Source organism: Cervus canadensis, chromosome X, assembly GCF_019320065.1.
Source record: "Cervus canadensis isolate Bull #8, Minnesota chromosome X, ASM1932006v1, whole genome shotgun sequence".
NCBI lineage: Eukaryota > Metazoa > Chordata > Mammalia > Artiodactyla > Cervidae > Cervus > Cervus canadensis.
In genome coordinates, this window is record NC_057419.1 from 116,241,797 (window position 1) to 116,259,223 (window position 17,427).

Here is a 17,427-nt window from a genome sequence, read left to right on the forward strand (position 1 = left end):
TGGGTAATATTCCCATGCACACCTCTTGTTATGATTTGTGTCTTTTTTGCATATTTTCTAACTGGTTATTGCTGGTATATAAGGAAGTTTTTTATTTCTGCATGTTCACTGTACATTTAACTACCCTACTGAACTCTCATTAACTTTTGATGTAAAATTATAATTCACTCACATCCCAGGTTTTCTAGATATGCAAGGATATCATTACAAAAATAGAGAAAGAAAGAAAAAGTTAGTTGCTCAGTCATGTCCAACTCTTTGAGACCCCATGGACTGTAGTAACTCAACAGGCTCCTCTGTCCATGGGATTTCTCCAGGCAAGAATACCAGAGTGGGTTGCCATTTCCTTTTCCAGGGGATCTTCCCGACCCCAGGATTGAACCCAGGTCTCCTGCACTGCAGGCAAATTCTTTACTGGTTGTGCCACCAGATGATATATGTATATATATGTATGTATGTATGTATGTGTATATAAATATATACACACTGTGTATATATTTATATGTATATATATATACACACACACACATATTGGGACTTCCCTGGTGCTCAGGTGGTTAAGATTCCATGTTTCCACTACAGTCAACATTTGTTGGTGGAAGGAAGGCAGGAATGCCATGCAGTGCCCCAGGAGAGATGGTCTTGGATAGAGCCTCTCTTTGCCATCCCGCCACAGGGCATGAACCACAGGGCATGAACTCTCACATCAACCTCCTTTCCATCATCCATCACTTTGGGTGGCACCACCACAATCTCACTTAGTGACAAGCAAGCCAGGTTACAGCACTTTTCACGTCAACAAATTGGCAAATCACAGAAACCAGTGTTTGTCATTACCAGGTATCCTGGTTTTTGTTTTGAACACTATGATCGTCGTTCCCTTGGGCAAATCCCTAGTGTCCAGGTGTTTGCCTTTCCACACTGTAAAATGAGAATCTTTTTACTGGTTTCTAGTCACCTCAGAGCATTGTGGGGAGAGTCGAAGCCAGTCTGAAAACTGGATGTCTAAACATCCCTGGGCTTGTGGAGTTCTCACCAAGCCTGTCACTGCTGTTGACATTGAGAATACTGGTGTGGGAACAAGTGCTGTCTTTGTCACAGGCTCAACTCCAGGGGCCTCTCCTTCCCTAAGCTGGCAGCTGAGGCTAAGTACTCGAGATCCCTGGGCCAGCTGTTGTGAAGTAAACGCCAGGCAGTAGGTAAGGCAAGATTCAAAACTGGGCAGACAGCCAGGCTTGAGTGGGAGCCTGATTCAGGAGTGGAGGGGGGCACAAAAGTTGGCAAACAAGTGTTTTCCAAGGGAGGAAGACTAAAAAAAATACAATCTTGTTTCTAAGGTAGACAGAGCACCAACGGGCTCTGGGGGAGTAGTCTAAAAATTCCTTCTGTAACTCACTTATCAGCTGAAGAAGATTCTAGTACTAGAAGGACACTGTGAGCGATGTTTCCCAAGGAGGCTTCCCTGGGAGCACAGAGAGATAGCCACACCCTTTGAAGTTTGCTGGGAGCTTACAAAGGGCAGCGTTGTTTCCACCGGAGAAGAATGATAGCCCCACATAATGGTGTCCTTATTCTCTAAATCTCAGACCTTGTGCGATGAGGGGCCAGTGAGCCTTCAGGCTCAGGCGAAGGGGGGGGGGTGGGCAAGACACTTGGCACAACGCACATGCTCACAGCTAGCTTGCTAGCCAACGTGGAAGGTCTTTCCTAAGGAGGTGGTGTGGTCAAAGTCTGGGATCTGTTTCAACTCGCTTTCTAGGAGGATTGCTAAACCATACCCAGGTATCGTTTTAATTTGATGATGGCTGATATATGTTTCCAAGTGGACGTATCTATCAAACTTCATAGATTTCGGTGAAATATGTTATGCGCTTAGAGGCTGTAGAGATAAAAGACCGATGAGAAAAATATTGTTTTAAATCAGAATGAAAAGGGTGGTATTTCTGAGTGGTGGGATTCCTATCGCACAAAAAAGAAAGTGAGTGGGCTGGCAGGAGCTGTCTAAGATGGTCGATTCTCCAGTTATTAGTAAGTGGAGTCCTCAGATTGGGCTCTAACATAGCCTTAATCAACTTGGGGATGCCTATGGTACTGCATCATCCATGCTTATGTCAGGGACCACTTCCAAAATTCTGACTCATTTCCCAGGCCAGTGGAACCATGTAAGCATATGAGTTTCATGTCTGGTGTCATCTCCGGGAATTTCTCCCAGCCTTGGTGCCTGGGAATAATTCCATTAGACCCAGTAGAAGCTGGGTGGTGCAATGGCAAGAGTTCGGGTGGAGACCTAAGCTCCAGTCCTAGCTCTGTGCCAATTAACTGTCATTCCAAGTGGGTCTTTTAACAAATCTGTGTCTTGGTTTCTTCAGTGGTTAAAAAGAGTCTTTAATTTGATGACTGAGTCCCTTCCAGGTTTAAAAATAAGAATGTCTGTTTCTTAGCTTTGGGTTCAATAAAGAATTGTTGTAGGTATGCCAGTCATCTGATGTTATAAATTCTTTTAGGTCCGAAAGGGATCTTAAAGGTCATCTAGTTCAACCTCTTTATATTATGGATATATCAATAGAAACCAAGACTCAGAGAGAAGGGAGTTGCTCAATTAGTGCAGACTGAAGGTTAGAATTTAGGTTTCATGATTCCCAGTCCAGTGCATTTTCCACTGTCTTTATTTCTAAATCAAAGTAATACATGAGAATGATTTTTAAAAATCAAGTAATATAAGAATGCTTGTAATTTTTAAAAAAAAAGTTTTCTGCCCTACCCCTAGTATTGCTGCTCAGAAGCAACCATTTTTAAGAGATTCTGTTTTCAATTCATCTGGTGGTTATTTCAATACTTCTAAATATGTCTCTACTCCTACTTCTTAATTTATCCAGTTGGAGCCTTATCTATTGACTCCTTGCTGTAAAAGCTATGAATTTAGCTCACTTAGCATTACTCTCAACCTCCTTTCTTTCTCCACCTCCCCATGTTTGATAGTATTATCTTTATGAGGTTTTTAAATTCACCTTTTAAAATAGTATTCACTAAAATTTCCTATTTGGGTTATACAGTTCTATGAGTTTAGACAAATACAAAAAGTCATATAACTACCATCACAATCAATATATATCACCCCCCAAAACTTCCTTATGCTGCCCTTTGTAATCAACCCTATCCTTCACTCCCAACCCCTGGTAACCACTGATCTGTTTTATGTTCCTATACTTTTGCCTTTTCCAGAATATCATAGAAATATGTGATCTTTTTACACTGCTTCTTTCACTCATTTTAATTATTTTGAGATTTATGTCTCAGTAGTTCATTGTTTTTCTTGCTGAGTAGTATTCCATCACTTGAATGTACCAGTGTACTCATTCACCAGTTGCAAGACATTTGCATTGTTTCCAGTTGGATAGTATTATTTTTAGTGAATTCCATTGGTTACCTTTTAACTTGAAATCATATACTAAAACCTCTATTTCTATATCTCTAGACAGTATCCACTATATATTAAGTGGGTCTTCCTTTTCAGAATAGTAAACGCTTTTGACTAGGTTTTAAAACATGATACTTTCATTCATTTCATCTCTGTTTTAAATGGATTACATTTGAGGGTATAATTTTTCATGTGGCTGAGAGGGCTTGTTTAAAGGCTATCCAGCAGCCCCATTCAGGGCTACTACTATTCTCAGTGGCTCCTGTAGCATCGGGGCCTTCTCTAGCTCTGGACATGCTTGTTGCTGGGAACATATACATGTACTTTCTGTTCTGACCGTTGCTAACTCAGGCAGTAATTTTGGGGAAAAAGACCTTTCTTCATGTGGATTTCAGCTTTTGTCTGTCATGCTTTTGCTGTTCCAGCTGCCTTCACCAGTGAGCACAAAGCCACATTTCAAAGGAGACTAACAAATTATCCCCAGCTGCCAGAAGGAGTGTGTTTCTGTGTGTTCTGTGTCCCCCTTCTCTGATAACTAACAGGTTAACTTTCTAAAGGGAATTGACAAAAGCAGAAATTGTCCTTTCACCCAAATAGGTTTTCTGCTTTTTTGTGGATTTGTCATACTCCTCTCCATTCTTACCTTAATTTACATCAGGAAATACAGTGTAAATGATTACAACTCAACCCCTGTTGTTTGCAAGGTTCACATTAGTGCATTTCTTTTTTTTTTTTTAAGCATGGATGAGATTGCAATTCTGTTTGAAAATTTGCTAGCACAGTGTCTTTCCTCAAAAAGTAGCTATTTGAAGGCTGAATGATATCAACCCTGGCCACAGAGATTTATATGTGATTACACTTACTTGTGTTTTTAACCATCTTTGTATGTGTGTTATCTGCATAGCACTTACACTCTGTAATGGGGGGTGAGTCTCATACCTAGCCTGGTATGCTACACATAGTAGGTGCTCAGTAAATGCCTTTTGAATGGAAATGATCCAAAATACTGTCATTCACACATATGGTGAAGTATTCTGTATCAATGTAGTGAGTCAGGCATTCTCAAACACTACTGGGCATGCAAATTGGTACAACTTTCTCACAGGGTCATTTGCCAAAATATGCCAAAGCTTTAACGGTATTCTTGTCCTTTCACCCAGTAACTCTCTTTCTAAGGACTTACCCTAAAAAAAAAAATGCACAAAAGATATAAATACTAAGAAACTCATTGTAGTATCATTTAAAATAGAGAAAAAGTGAAAAAAATAGAGAAAAAGTAAAATCAACTTCAATGTCTATATTATAAAATCTTATGTAGTAACATTTATACTATAAATCCTATGTAGTTATTTAAAATCATGTTTAAGAGAGTCTATAACAACATTAGAAAATGCTCACAACCTAAATTAAGTGGAGAAAGGGAGGATACAGATGAACATACAGTATGATCTCCTGCGTGTGTGTGTCTGTGCACACATGCAAAAAGAAAGAAGACAGAAAGGAAATAAATAAAATATTAACAATGATTCTAGTAGTAGAATTATGAATTATTTTCATATTCTAATATTTGTAACTTCCAAATTCTCTACAATCAGCTTGTATTACTTTACAACCTGAAAAATATCTTTTTAACTGGAAAGAAAAAAATGCTATCCTAGTCACAAAATGTGAAACGATTTCTCAAACCAGAGTCTACCCTTCAGATGCCATGTGGAAAGTCATGTTTTCATAAAAACAAAATTATGCCTACAAGTCTTTTTGAGTTTTATTAAGAGCCTCAGTTTGATATGGAAAGGCAAAACTGTTCATCCTTTTCTCTCAGCCTAGTTAGGTTTCATCTTCTCTCTCCCCATCCCCACCCATTTTAAAACTGTCCAGATCTGTGGAACAAATGTTGAGCAAACTGGAAATAAATAAAATCCAATAGCTTTAAGATATCACAAAGCCCTCCCTTCCTGTGTACTAATGGCTACCTGCCCATTGTACTCCCCAGAGTGGAGGGCTGGAGTCAGCCAAAATGGAGGCTTTTCTGATTCAAGCATGAAAACTGCAAATGCTCAAAATTTAGCAAGTCTGAGAAGATTGAGACACAACATGTACAACTTTCCCTCCCTCACATTCTGACCTTTACATAATAGAAACTGGTGGGCTCTGCCGGGAAAAAAGCTACTAAGTGAAAACTCAGTTGTAGAAGGCAGATACAGTAAGTACTCTTCACATTTCAAAGAAATCTCAGAATCCTAGAACTTTACAGCTAGAAGGAAAATATTCCAACAAGTACAGAGTTCTTTCCAAATCCCAGATACTGTGCTGGTTGCTGATCAAATGTTATCTCATTAAAACCATCTAGTAATGCACTCCACTTTACAGATGAGGAAATCTAAGCCCAGGGAGGCGTTGTAAATTGCCTTGGATTACATAGTTTTTTTTTTGTCTGCAAAGCTGGAGCTAGGGCCTACATCTTCTGGAAACTCTCAGGTAGAAAGATGAGTTTTTCTAATATAGTCTTGTCCCTCAGTTCCAGATAATCCAAATACTGTGCAGTTGTGCTTGGATCTTTTGCTAACAACTTAAGCTAATCAGGTCCAAGATCAAACATATAGTCTTCTGCTTGGCTCCCAGTGACCCAGGATCTGAACCAAAGTCTGGCTTTTTATTCTCTTTCATGCCCCACCCCCCACATAAACAGTCACAAGTCCTGTCCATTTTTCCTTCAAAAAATACCTTCAAAAAGGCACAAACTTCCAGTTACAAAATAAATAAGTCATGAGAATGTGATGTACAGCATGGGCACTATAATTAATAAAGCCATATTATTATATTTGCAAGTTGCTAAAAAGTAGATCTTAAAAATTCTCATCACAAGAAAGAAACATTTGTAACTTTGTATGGTGACAGATGTTAACTAGACTTATTGTGGTGATCACTCCACAATGTATGCAAATATTGAACCACTATGCAGTATACCTGAAACTAATATAATGTTATATGTCAATTATACCTCAGTAAAAAAATACTTCTATATCCAACCCAACCTACAAAACAACCCAACCTCTACCTCCTTCTTGACTACTCCCAAACCACACCACTGCCTGTCTTCTGGCTCAGACAACAATTCTAGTCTGCATCACACAATTATTTTAGCACCTGTCATTCAGGGACAGTTAACATTTGTTCAGCAGCACTCATCCTAGCATCAAGCAAGTATTGAGTGTCTACTATATGCCAAGTCCTGAGATGGAGAATTCATTTGTCTTTTCTCCTCAACTAGACATTAAACATCCTGAGAGTGAAGGCCACAGCTTTCTCCATAACCTCTTAAACACCCGTTGCAGCTCTGGGCACATACTGAAGACTTGTTTATTCAAGAGCAGAACAGATTTAAGGAATCTGTCACCAGCTTAGCAGCTGGAGAACTCTGGGGATGCCTTAATCTGTGGATCTGCCTCAATATCTCACAGGCTACACGAGCATGATCCACTCACTCAATGAAGGACGCATATCAAACTGACTTTTTAACACCACACCTTCAGGGATAAGTGAAGAGGTTTAGCTAATCAGAGGTGTGGGGTTCAAAGCATCAAATGGGGATTTCTGCCTCCAAGAAAAGAAGCTGGAATAGATGTACTTGTCCCTATTTTTGTCACTAAATACAGCTAAACACCCTGGGTGTTATATATAAAACAAATATAAGAGAACCAAGAAAGGTGGAAAGAAGAAGACAGAGTGGCTAAGGACCTCAGTAACCAATGAATGATGTGATGGTGAGTTCCCTGTATTTTCTTTTTGCCTCATTGATTCCAGACTGGATGCTGGAGACACCAGCAGTTAAGAAAAAACCAAGTGGGAGCAAACAAACAAGAAAGGCCTGCTCTCTTTAGCCAAAGGACCAAGAAAGGGGCAGCCTAGCAAAGTAGGCAACTTTTAGACCAGTACTACTCTACTGTAGCCAAACACCACAGGAAAAACTATGACTTCCACACACACCCATGCCAATGAATGATGAGTGGAGAGCCTGAATTTCTATCCCAATGTGGCAGTAACAAGATGGCAACTCTCTTTTCCCTGCCAGAGTAGGGGAAACTTCTTCAAACAGGAAAAACAAAAGGCTTAAATAAGAGCCTCATTACATGATACCCAAAATGAACAGTATTCAACTGAAAATCATTCATTATACCAAGACCAAGGAAGATCTCAAATTGAATGAAAAAAAGAATCAACAGATGCCCAAATCAAGATAAGAGATGTTACAGTTATCTGACAAAGATTTTGAAGCAGCTACAATAAAAATGCTTCAATGAACAATTATAAACATGCTTGAAACAAATGAAAAGACTAGAAAGTCTCAGGAAAGAAATATAACATCTCAGCAAACAAATACGAAGATACAAATAAGAACTAAATGAAAAATTTAGAAATGAAAACCTCAGTGGATGAGCTCAACAGAATAGAGCAGACAAATGAAAGAATTAATGAACTTGAAGGTATAACAATAGAAATTACACAGTGAGAACTGGAAAAAAATGAAAAAAGCCTCAGGAACTTATGGGACTATAACAAAAGATGTAACATTCATATCACTGGAGTCTCAGGAAGAGGGAAGAAAGATAAAGGGGCTGAAGACCATTTGAAAAAATAAAATCTCAAAGTTTCCAAGTTTGGGAAAAAATATAAACCTACATATTCAAAGAGCTGAAAGAACCCTAAGTAGGATAGATGCAAAGAAATCCACACTAAGACCCATCATAGTCAAACTTCTGAAAACTAAAAACAAAGAAAGTCTTGAAGGCCAAAAGAAAAGAGTACAAGGAGACAATGTTCTAATAAGGAATTGGCACATTTTTCAAGCACTAAAAGAAAAGGACTGCTAACCCAGAATCCTACATCTCTCAAAAATGTCCATCAGGAATGAAAGGAAAATGGAGACATTCTCAGATGAAGAAAACTTAAGAGAATTTGTCACCATCACACCTACCCTGAAAGAATAGCTAGAACTTCTCCAAACAGAAAGAAAATAATAAAAGAAGGACTCTTGGAATATAAGGAAGAAAGAACAAAATAAGCAAAAACATGAAGAAATCCAGTAGACTTTCCTTCCCCTCTTGAGTTGATGAGGAAAGTAAATGAACATAAAGGGAGGTAAGGTTTCCACTTCACCTGAAATGGTAAAATGACACCATCACTAGAGTGTGATAAGATATATATAAAATACCTAAAGGAACCACTAAAAATCTATACAAAGATATACACTAAAAACCATGACAGATAAACCAAAATGATAGTCCAAAAAATATTCAAGTAACCCACAGGAAGGCAGAAAAAGAAATCTGAGTAATAAAAGGCAGAAAACAAAATATAAAATGGCAGATTTAGATTCTAATTTATAAAAAAATTGCAATACATATAAATGGCCTAAGCATATCAATTAGAAGACAAAGATTGGTGGAGTGGATAAGAAAAATAGGACCCAATTATATGCATTCTACTAGAAACTTACTTCAAATATAATGATATAGAGAAGCTGAAAGCAAAAGGATGTAAAGAGATATATCATGCAAGCATTAATAAAAAGAAAGTATGGATCTATCAAAGAAGAGCAAAATAAGCACAAAGCAAGCAGAAGGAAGGAAATCATAAGGAGCAGAAATCAATGAAATTGAAAAAAGGAAACCAATAAAGAAAATAAATGAAACAAAAGCTGTTCCTTTGTAAAGATCAATAGACTTGACAATCTCTAGCAAGACAGACAAAGGAAAAAGAGAAGAAGCAAATTACCAATATCAGGAGCAAAACAGGAGATATCACTACAGATCCTGCAGATAAGGGTGGGGTACAATAAGGTAATACCATTAACAACTCTACACACTTGTATTTAAAAACTTAAATGCAATGGACCAATTCCTTGAAAAACGCAAACTACCACAAGTCACCCAATATAGAGTTCATAGCCCTATAACTATTAAGGAAATTAGCGGCATAATTTTAAAACTCCCAACAAAGAACTCTCTAGTTCCAGATGATTTCACCAGATAATTTTACCAAATATTTAAAGTATCAGCAATTCTACATTATCTCTTCCAGAAAACAGAAATAGTGGGAACATTTCCCTATTAATTTTATGAAGTTAGCATTACCTTGATACCAAAACCACCTAGAGACAGTACAAGAAAACTACAGACCAATATCCCTCATGAATATAGATGCAAAAACCTTTAGCAAAATATTAGCAAGTAGAATTCAGCAATATAAAGGAATTATTTGCCATGACCAAGTAGGGTCCATTACAAGTATCCAGTTCAGTTCAGTTCAGTCACTCAGTCATGTCTGACTCTTTGTGACCCCATGGGCTGCAGCACATGGACACCCAGAGCTTGCCCAAACCCATGTTCATCGAGTTGGTGGTGCCATCCAACCATCTCATCCTCTGTGGGCCCCTTCTCCTCCTGCCTTCAATTTTTCCCAGCATCAGGGTCCTTTCCAATAAGTCAGTTACTCGCATCGGTGGCCAAAGTATTGGAGCTTCAGCATCAGTCCTTCCAATGAATATTAAGGACTGATTTCCTTTAGGATAGACTCGTTTGATCTCCTTGCAGTCCAAGGGACTCTCAAGAGTCTTCTCCAACACCACAGTTCAAAAGTATCACTTCTTCAGTGCTCAGCTTTCTTTATGGTCCAACTCTCACATCCATACATAACTACTGGAAAAACCATAGCTTTGACTAGATGGACCTTTGTTGGCAAAGTAATGTCTCTGCTTTTTAATATGCTGTCTAGGTTGGTCATAGCTTTTCTTCCAAAAAGCAAGCATCTTTTAATTTCATGGCTGTACTCCTGGACACTCACAGTAAGTCTGGCTCAATCTTTTATGGGGTCACTGCTCCTTTCTCCTGGGTCCTGTTATGCACAAGGTTTTGTTTGTGCCCTCCAAGAGTCTGTTTACCCAGTCCTGTGGAAGTTCTGTAATCAAATCCCACTGACTTTCAAGGTCTAATTCCCTGGGGGTTCTCAGTCCCTTTGCTGGATCCCCAGGTTGGGAAATCTGTTGTGGGCTCTAGAACTTTCACAACAGTGCAAGAACTTCTTTGGTATAATTGTTCTCCAGTTTGTGGGTTGTCTGCTCAGTGGCTCTATGGTGGGGCTCACACGCTGTGCCTCCCAGGTCTGCTGCAGCCAGAGCCCCTGTCTCTGTGGCAGGCCACTGATGACCCTGCAGGAGACATTTAAACACTCAAAGGCAGGTCTGAGTCAGTCTATTGTGGGGGTCACTGCTCCTTTCCCTGGGTCCTGGTGTGCACAAGGTTTTGTTTGAGCCCTCTGAGCATCTCTGGTGGGTAAAGGGTTTGATTCTAAGCACAATTTTGCCCCTCCTACCATTGGCTTCCCTGATAGCTCAGTTGGCAAAGAATCTGCCTGCAATATGGGAGACCCCAGTTTGATTCCTGGCTTGGGAAGATCTGCTTGAGAAGGGATAGGCTACCCACTCCAGTATTCTTGGGCTTCCCTTGTGGCTCCCTTGTGGCTCTGATGGTAAAGAATCTGCCTGCAATGCAGAAGACCTGGGTTCAATCCCTGGGTTGGGAAGATCCCCTGGAAAAGAGAAAGGCTATCCACTCCAGTATTCTGGCCTGGAGAATTCCATGGACTGTATAGTTCGTGGGGTTGCAGAGAGTTGGCTATGACTGAACAACTTTCACTCTTCCTTTCACCATCTTGTTGGCGCTTCTCATTTGCCCTTGGATGTGGGGTATCTTTTTCTGCTGGGATCATTCTCCTGTCAATGGCTGGTCAGCAGTTAGTTGCAGTTTTGGAGTTCTCACAGAAGATGAGCACACGTCCTTCTACTCCACCATCCTGTGGGACAGTGATAAGTATCCAAGTCTGGTTCAACATTAAAAACCAATGAATGAAACCATCATATTAACAGGCCAAGAGAAGAAAAATCACATGAGCATATCAGCTGATGCAGAAAAGACATTTGACAGAATTCAACATCCAATCATGACAAAATCTCTCAGCAAGCAAGGAATAGAAGGAAACTTCCTTAACTTGCTAAGGGGTACCTACCAAAAAAAAAAAAAAAAGCCGTACAATTAATATTATATTTAAGGGTGGAAAACTGAATGCTTTCACCCTAAGATCAGATCCATTTCTATTATTCTTTTTTGTCAGAGTGCTAGAAATTCTAGTTAGTACAATAATGACAGAAAAGAAAAGACATATAGATTTGAAAGGAAGAAATGAAACTTTCTATTTGCAGGTGGCATGATAATCTACATAGATAATCTAAAGGAATCTATTTTTTAATTCATTTTATTCAAGTATAGTTGATTTACAGTGTTAATTTCTGCTATACAAAAAAGTGAGTCCGTTATATATATATATATATATATATATATAGTATTCTTTTCCATTTATCACAGGATATTGAATATAGTTTCCTGTGCTATACAGTAAGACCTTATAGTTTATTCATTCTCTATATAATAGTTTGCATCTGCTAATCCTAAACTCCCAATCCTTTCCTCCCCCACCTAACTCCCCCTTGGCAACCACAAGCCTATTCTCTATATCTGTGAGTCTGTTTTATAGATAAGTTCAATTGTGTCATATTTTAGGAATCTTGTTTATTTTTTGGCTTCATTGGATGTTCACTGTTGTGCACAGGCTTACTCTAATTGTGGTGAACAGAGGCTACTCTAGTTGTGGTACATAGGCTTCTCGTTGTGATGGCTTCTCTTGTTGTGGAGTATGGGCTCTAGGGCATTCAGACTTAGTAGTTGTGCCATATGGGCTCAGTAGTTGTAAGGTATGGACTTAGTTGTCCCAAGACATGTGGGATCTTCCTGGACCAGGGATTGAACCTGTGTCCCCTGCATTGGCAGGCAGATTCTTAACCACTGGACCACCAGGGAAGTCCAGGAATCTATTTTTTAAACTCTTAAAACTAATAAGTGAGTTCAGCAAGGTCATGGAATAAACATTAAAAATCTATTATGTTTCTATATACTGACAATGAAACATGGGCACCAAAATAAAAAATATAATACCATTTAAAATTGCTCAAAAAAAAAAACTTCGACATATACCTAACAAATATGTGTAAGACTTGTATGCTGAAAACTACAAAATGCTAATGAAAGAAAACAAAGAAGAGGGGAATTCCCTGGCAGTCCAGTGGTTAGGATGCCATGCTTTCACAGCCAGGGGCCTAGGTTCAATCACTGGCAGGGGAACTAAGATCCCACAAGCTGCTCATGACATGGCCAAAAAAAAAAAAAAAAGAAATTAAAGAAGATCTAAATAAATGGAAAGACATGCCATGTTCCTGGATATGAAGACTCAACATAATAAAGATGTCAGTTCTCCTCAAAATGATATACAAGTTGGTTCAGTTCAGTTCAGTTTAGTCACTCAGTCACGTCCGACTCTTTGTGACCCCATGAACCGCAGCACACCAGGCCTCCCTATCCATCACCAACTCCTGGAGTTTACCCAAACTCATGTCCATCGAGTCGGTGATGCCATCCAACCATCTCATCCTCTGTCATCCCCTTCTCCTCCTGCCCCCAATCCCTCCCAGCATCAGGGTCTTTTCCAATGAGTCAACTCTTCACATCATGTGGCCAAAGTATTGGAGTTTCAGATTCAGCATCAGTCCTTCCAATGAATATTCAGGACTGACTTCCTTTAGGATGGACTGGTTGGATCTCCTTGCAGTCTAAGGGACTCTCAAGAGTTTTCTCCAACACCACAGTTCAAAAGTATCGATTCTTCAGCACTCAGCTATCTTTACAGTGCAACCCTCACATCCACACATGACTACTGGAAAAACCAGAGCTTTGACTAGATGGACCTTTGTCGGCAAAGTAATGTCTCTGCTTTTTAATATGCTGTCTAGGTTGGTCATAGCTTTTCTTCCAAGGAGAAAGCATCTTTTAATTTCATGGCTGCAGTCACCATCTGCAGTGATTTTGGAGCCCCCAAAAATAGTCTCTCACTGTTTCCATTGTTTCCCCATCTGTTTGCCATGAAGTGATGGGACCTGATGCCATGGTCTTAGTTTTTTGAATGTTGAGTTTTAAGCCAACTTTTTCACTCTCCTCTTTCACTTTCATCAAGAGGCTCTTTAGTTCTTCTTTGTTTTCTGCCATAAGGGTGGTGTCATCTGCATGTCTAAGGTTATTGATATTTCTCCCAGCAGTCCTGATTCTAGCTTGTGCTTCATCCAGTCCAACATTTCGCATGATGTACTCTGCATATAAGTTAAATAAGCAGGGTGACAATATACGACCTTGACATTCTCCTTTCCCAATTTTGAACCGGTCTATTGTTCCATGTCTGATTTTAACTGTTGCTTCTTGACCTGTATACAGATTTCATAGCAGGTAGGTAAGGTGGTCTGGTAGTCCCATCTCTTGAAGAATTTTCCAGTTTGTTGTGATCCACACAGTCAAAGGCTTTGGCATAGTCAGCAAAGCAGAAATACATGTTTTTCTGGAACTCTCTTGCTTTTATGATGATCCAACGGATGTTGGCAATTTGATCTCTGGTTCCTCTTCCTTTTCTAAAACCAGCTTGAACATCTGGAAGTTCATGGTTCACGCACTGTTGAAGACTGGCTTGGAGAATTTTGAGCATTACTTTGTTAGTGTGTGAGATGAGTGCAATTGTGTGATACTTTGAACATTCTTTGGCATTGCCTTTCTTTGGGATTGGAATGAAAACTGACCTTTTCCAGCCCTGTGGCCATTGCTGAGTTTTCCAAATTTGCTGGCATATTGAGTGCAGCACTTTCACAGCATCATCTTTTAGGATTTGAAATAACTGAACTGGAATTCTATCACCTCCACTAGCTTTGTTCATAGTGATGCGTCCTAAGTCCCACTTGACTTTGCATTCCAGGATGTCTGGTTCTAGGGGAGTGATCACACCATCATGATTATCTGGGTCATTAAGATCTTTTTTGTATAGTTCTTCTGTGTATTCTTGCCACCTCTTCTTAATATCTTCTGCTTCTGTTAGGTCCATACAGTTTCTGTCCTTTATTGTGCCCATCTTTGCATAAAACATTCTCTTGGTGTCTCTAATTTTCTTGAAGAGATCTCTAGTCTTTCCCATTCTATTGTTTTCCTCTATTTCTTTGCACTCATCACTGAGAAAGGCTTTCTTATCTCTCTTTGCTATTCATTGGAACTCTGCATTCAAATGGGTATATCTTCCCATTTTTCCTTTGCCTTTCGCTTCTCTTCTTTTCATAGCTGTTTGTAAGGCATCCTCAGACAACCATTTTGCCCTTTTGCATTTCGTTTTCTTGGGGATGGTCTTGATCACTGCCTCCTGTACAATGTCCTGAAAATCCAGCCATAGTTCTTCAGTTGGTAGTTCCTAATCAAGTTGGTAGCTCCTAATATACAAATTGGTAGTTCCTAATAAAAATCTCAGCAAGACTTTTGTAGAATTTTGTCTAAAATTTATACAAAAAGTCAAAGGAACTAGAATAGCTAAAACAATTATGAAAAAAGAAAAGAAAAGGAGAGAATCAGTTGCCCTACTATGTATCTATAGTAATCAAGACTATGGTGGGGACTTCCCTGGTGGTCCAGTGGCTAAGACTCTGAGCTCCCAATGCAGGGGGCCTGGGTTCGATTCCTGGTCAGGGAACTAGCTCCCATATGCCACAACTAAGGCCCAGAACAACCAAATAAATATTTTTTAAGCCTGTGGTATTGGCAGGAGGATATATAGACTAACAGATCTGAATAGAATCCAGAATACACCCACATAATTATGCTCAACTAATTTTTTTAACTATAAATGCAATTCAATGAAGGAAAGATGGCATTTTCAATAAATGGTGCTGGAGAAATTGGATATCTATGGGCAAAATAAAAGAACCTTGTATTAGAGTTCTTTAGCGAAACATAGCCAATAAACTGTGTGTGTTCGTGTAGAGACTCTGTGTGTATAGAAAAAATGTGAGAATGTGTGTATATATATACATATGTATGTATGTATGTGTATATACATACATCCAATTTCTCCAGCACCATTTATTGAAAAGACTATCCACCTTTCCTTCTTTGAATTCTATTTGTACTTTAAATATATACAGAAAGAAAGAGAGAAATGTTTATTTTAAGAAATTGGCTCATGCAATTGTGGATACTGGCAAGTCCAAATCTGCAAGTCAGGCCAGCAGGCTGGAGACCCAGGGAAAAGTTGATATTGCAGCTCTAATCTGAAGGTAGTCTTCTAAAAAGCTGCCTCTTCCTTGGGGGAGGTCAATCTTTTTCTTAAGGCCTTTGACTGATTGGATCAAGCCCACCTATATTTTGGAGGGTAATCTGCCTTATAGTCTACTGAATTGAATGTTAATCTTTTCTAAAAATAAAAAATACCTTCACAGAAACATTCAGCTGTTTTACCAAATATCTGGGCACCATGGCCTAGCCAAGTTGACACATAAAATTATTCATCAAAAACCTCATCCTAAGTCTCATAACATACAAAAATTAAGTCAAAAAGTATCACAGACTTCCATGTAAAACTAAAATTTTTAAAAACAAACAGCAAATCTTCAGGACCTAAGACTAGTGAAAAAGTGCATAGACTTGACATCAAAAGCACCATACAAAAACCAAAAAACCAATAAATTGAACCTGATCAAAATTTAAAACTTTTGCTCCATGAAAGGTCCTGTTAAAGAGGATGAAAAGACAGTCTATAAAATGGGAGAAAATATGTGTAAACCATGCATCTGACAAATGACTTATATCTAGACTATATGAAGAGCTTTTTAAAAACTCAACAGTGAAGAAAACAGACAATTCAACCAGAAAATGGGTAAAGGACATAAAGACACATTTCACCAAAGAGGAAATACAGATGATAAATACACAAGATGTTCACCATCATTAACCATTAGGGAAATGCAAACTTAGACAATGAGATGTTATTAATACTACACACCTATTAGAACAATTGAATAAAAAGCAGTGACAATTCCAAATGCTGGCGAGAATGTGGAAAAACCAGAACTCTCTGATATTGTGGGTGGGAACGTGAAATGCTGCAGCCACGCTGGAAAATAGTTTGGCAGTTTCCTATGAAACTAAGCATGCCATTATCATAGGACCCAGAAATCACACTCCTGGATATTTATCCCAGAGAAGTGAAAACTAATGTCCCCTACAAAGTCTTGTACATTAATGTTCACAGCTTATGGCTTTCCCTGTAATGTCCCCAAACTGAAAACAACCAAAATGTCCTTTGATAGATGAACAGTTAGGCAAACTCTGGGTGTGATGAAAAGGAATGGACAACAACTTGGATGGACCTCAAGGGTATTATCCTGAGTGGCAAAACTGTTTGCATCAAGATCTCCACCCCTCACTCTGTAGTCCCCATACCCCACCACCCCAATTGCAAACATTCTAAATTCAGTTCCCTAAGATTCAAAAGATAACTTGATAAAAAGAAGCACCCTGATGATTTCAATTTTGTGGCAGTGTATGAGGAATGGTAGTTTCTAAAGTAATATATTTTATTTATTTATTTATGGCTGCACTGGGTCTTTGTTGCTGTGCATGTGCTTTCTTTTTTCAATTAATTTATTTTAATTGGAGGATAATTATTTTACAATATTGTGATGGTTTCTGCTATACATCAATGAGCTTTCTCTAATTTTGGCGAGCAGGGGCTACTCTCTAGTTGCAGTGCACGGGTTTCTCATTGTGATGGCTTCTCTTGTTGCAGAGCATGGGCTTTAGGGCATGCAGGCTTCAGTAGCTGCAGCTCCAGTTTTCTAGATCACAGGCTCAGTAGTTGTGGTGTACAGGTTTAGTTGCCCCACAGTATGTGGAATCTTCCAGAATCAGGGATCGAACCCATGTCCCCTGCATTCGCAAGCAGATTCTTAATCACCGGGCAGCCAGGAAGATCCCTAAAGCAATGTTTCTTAAATATTATCGCTATCTTTCCACATGTACATGACACACTCATGCACGCAT

The 17,427-nt window shown here is 39.0% G+C and overlaps 1 protein-coding gene across 4 annotated transcripts in view; it reads left to right on the forward strand.

Moving 5' to 3' along the window:
* The window catches only part of PLAC1 (placenta enriched 1), a 213,453-nt gene that overhangs the window by 175,499 nt on the left and 20,527 nt on the right, over nucleotides 1–17,427 (forward strand). The window contains exon 1 of one of the 4 annotated variants that reach the window (XM_043458470.1): nucleotides 1,655–1,782. The exons of the other annotated variants lie outside the window; for them this stretch is intronic. The gene's annotated coding sequence lies outside the window, so the exon portion shown is untranslated. Of the gene's footprint in view, nucleotides 1–1,654; nucleotides 1,783–17,427 lie in introns of those variants that run through there. 4 annotated transcript variants of the gene reach the window in all.